This window comes from Saimiri boliviensis, chromosome 10 (assembly GCF_048565385.1).
Source record: "Saimiri boliviensis isolate mSaiBol1 chromosome 10, mSaiBol1.pri, whole genome shotgun sequence".
NCBI classification, from domain to species: Eukaryota; Metazoa; Chordata; class Mammalia; order Primates; family Cebidae; genus Saimiri; species Saimiri boliviensis.
This window is the reverse complement of record NC_133458.1, coordinates 56240519-56244669: the sequence shown is the minus strand read 5'-3', so window position 1 is coordinate 56244669 and position 4151 is coordinate 56240519.

Genomic DNA, 4151 nt, shown 5'->3' with positions numbered 1-4151 from the left:
TTTTAGAGTTCTCCTCCAATGGCAGGAAAAAATCTTCAGTTGCATATTACTGAAAGCAATGAAAAATAAATATAGTACCTCTGCCAATTATTCTAGGTAAGTCTAATTCTGTTCAGGTAGGTAAAGAATATTCATATTAGTATGATTATATTTATTAACAAAAATCTGAATACCTGACATAGTTTTCTGTGACAAAATGACAAATTTTCAATGAAATATTTAATGGGTTGGTATCATGTTTCACAGACTGTGGAATAATTGAGGGGAATGGCACACATTTGATCAATGCTATGAACAGCCCTGGGAGCCTGGCTAATTTATCACTAACTAAAAATGATTTTCTGTGTATATAACTCATCAGCAGCATCATTTGGAAATAGCAGGCAATAACAGCTATAAAGCTAGATGCCTACTGTCATATTCAAAGAATGGGATTAGATTTTCTAGTTTAGTTTTGCTCACCATTTCACTCCTTTGACTGCCATAAAATCAAAGTAGCCCCATTCTCATTAGACATATTTAGGAAAAAATAAGAGAATCACAACATGAAACAAATAAAGACTTTTTAAAATAACTCAACTCCTTGTCAGTTAGTGCAAACAATCTATAGACTACAATCCATGGACCTACAATGGCCTAGTAGGTCAGCAAGTAAGCATTGTACCTGTACAAATGTTAATTTACAACTAAGTTGTAACTGCTCAACAGGTTCACCTTGCTCACTGCCTAGATGGAGCCAATCTATCAAGGCAGGGGAATTGCAGTGGATAAAGAGTAATGCTTGCAGAGCCAGCTGTGTGAAAGACCAGAGTTTTATTACTGGTCAAATCAGTCTCCTCGAGCATTCAAGGATCAGAGTTCTTAAAGATAATTTGGCAGCTAGGGACTTAAGATGTGGGGCGTGCTGATTGGTCAGGCTGGCGATGCAATCATGGGGTTAGAAGTGTTTCTTGCTGTCTCCTGTTCCTGGGTGTGATGGCAGTACTGGCTGAGCCAGATTACCGGTCTGGGTGGTGTCAGCTGATCGATGAAGTGCAGGGTGTGCAAAATATCTCAAGCACCGATCTTAGGTTTTACAATGGTGATGTTATCCCCAGGAGCAACTTGGGGATGTTCAGATTCTTGGAGCCAGAGGCTGCATGACTTCTGAAGTGAAGTTTCTAATCTTGTAGCTAATTTCAGTCCGGCAAACGCAGACTGGGCCCCAGGGAAGAAGGGGGCTTTTCAGGAAAGGGCTATAATCAATTTTGTTTCAGTCAAACCATGAACTGAATTCCTTCCCAAAGTTAGTTCAGCCCAAGTCCATGGATGAACAGGGACAAAAGGTTAGAAGTAAGATGGAGTTGGGGTTGGTTAGGTCTAATTTCTTTCACTGTCATAATTTAAGGTGGTTTTAAAGTCAGTAGATAGATGTTAGTAATGCTAATTAAAGAGAAATTGCAATACAATATTTTTCAATTATGTGATAAATAACTACTAATTTTTGAAAGATGAAAACATGCAAAAATCATTTTTATATAGATCAATAGTTTATTTATTCCCCAAATTCAATTTGTCAATAAATTAAGAAGATATTTAAGCTCAGAAAATTATAAACAGAATGGTTGTTCTTGAAATTTCTGAATTTGGGAGTTAAATTCTTCAGAAATTCTATTGCTTGCTTAGGAGGAGATTAAATTCTATTACTTTTATATCCTACATAAAGCTAACTGAGATATTTTTACTTTCTCGTATTACGTTTTATCTCATTTCATTTTAGAAGTATGTGCTTTTTAATCTCACCTTTCCTGAGACAAGATATATGTTTTCACAGGAGTGATATAAAAGACAAGAATGAATAAACATTTTTGCAGACTTGGTGATGCGGTCATCTTCCGACTAGCATTGGATAGCACAGTAGAGTCATTGTTATGTTTTAAGTTATGCGTTTTCAGTAACATGACTCACCTAAGAATTGCTTTTCTATAATTCTTGTTCCTTTTTCATGATAGCTCATATAAATCACAAAGAGTACCTTATTAACATGCGTCAGCAAGGACATTTGACTGAGAAGGGAGTAGCCCTCACAGAGCACACCACTGCACTCACCTTAAATTAGCCTGAAAAGGGTGGAGCTTTCTCAAATGAATTTTCTCCAGTTAATGGTGCTAAGAGGATAAAACTACATCATTTTTGAAAAATCCAAGAAAGTCGGCTTTTTAAAATTGGATGGAAAAAATTTTACATGAACACGGATCTCTAAAGTTCCTGGTGTTATAAACGTAAGCCCATTGGATGTGTAATTCTTTTGCAAAAATTAAATTCTCTTTAGTTTGAGGTAAATATTTAACTAGTATTTGTGATACTTACTGCTTCAGCCTTCTTAAAATGCTTCCACAGATATTATTTTATTTGAAGAATTAATTAAAAAGTCAAATTGTCTCTATTTTAAATGAAGATTATACAATTTTCATTTCGCATAAAGAATCTGATGAAGTTTTGGCATAAAGAATCTGATGCTCAAAAGTCTAATGTTATTTGGCCAAAAGTGGAGCCTTCCACCTCCACTTCCTTTGTTCTTCCTGTTAAACCCAGTAAGTCTTACTTATACTGAGCATGTGGGCAAGGTGCTCTAAAAATGAAAGCCTTGAGATTCATTTTATTAATAAATTTGTGCTATGTCAAAGAATATTGTTTAATTTGAATATTACCAAACTGTGATGCTAGGAACATTTAAATGACTAGGGTTAGATACTCTTACTGCAATAGAAAGAAGAGTTTTTATTTTAAAAATTTTCTATTGTGAATGTAAACAATTTGGCATAATAGAAGGAAAAATACAGTTTTAAGATCCCAATCTAATCAAGAGATTAAAGGAAAAAAAACTGAGGTTGATACTATAGGTTAACTACACAGAAGCCATACACCACCATATTTTACTATCCCTTTCTACCTCTAATATATCAGTGGAAAGTGTAAAATAGTTGCCCTGGCTGCCTGAAAAGTAGAAGTAACTGGAGAATAAGTTTTGCCCAGGATACATGAGTAAAAAGTCACTGGGTAGGGGTCCCAGAAAAGATTTTTAGAAAAACAGATAAAGTCAATCTTTATTTCCCCTTCTTCCATGTGGAATGTACACACAGTGACTAAGATTATAAGATCATTTTGTGACCAGAATGACAAGAGTCACACGTACAGAATGGGCAATCAGGAAAAGGAAACAATCCACCTTTGAATCCATATTATCCATATACAATGGGATAGATAAATCTTAACATTGTTAAAGCTGCCTTTATATAGGATTCCTGTTATTTGAAACCAAAACAAAATTTTAACAAATACAAAAATGTGTGCTTGAAATTAGTATACTGAATTTTTTAAAAAGAAATAAAGAAAATAGTGACTTTAACAAGCGTAAAAGAGGTAGCATCCTGAGAGGCAAAGTCCTGCGAATTGCTGCATGGAGAAGGATACTGATTCTTGTACGAAGAAAAAGCATTTGGATTAACTATGGTCTGTTATAGACCACATGCTGAATCAGACTGTAACTTTTATGAAAATAACAAAAAAAAAATCAGAATGATAGCCTATGTCAATTTCAGCAAATTCCTCCAGGAAATGGTGGGCCAACTAGATCTATTCTATCAAATTTGCAAATGGTAATAGAGATGCTCCTTGTAGCTGCAATGGATATTGACTGGTTGCTGTAATTTGGAACCCTTTTAAAAAGACAAACTTAGGCTCAGGACAAGGGAATCAAGAAAACAGGAGTCTGTGTATTTGAACAGATTAGAACCTACAGATAGTTTCAGTCTTACAAGGAGCAAGACAGCCTCAGGCATTTCTTTACCTTGCTAAAGTGCTCTGCCATTCAAAGGCTTGGAAGTGGGTGGCAAAAATGGAATTAAAAATTTTACCTCAATAAAATCATATCAAAGAAGTTGCATCAAACTAAAAGATGGGTGGAGCAGAAAGGCAAACACCTAAGAGCCAAAGCTTCCAACCTTTAAAGACTAAATACAGATGAAATCTCTAAGTAGTTTCTCATAAGTATGACCCAAAACAATTGTACTGAACACTCACCAACTTTAGGGAAAGCAGAATTGCTAAACAATTTACAAATGTAGACATCGAGAGGCAGGGAACGTTCAAAATTAAGAAAAATTCCAATC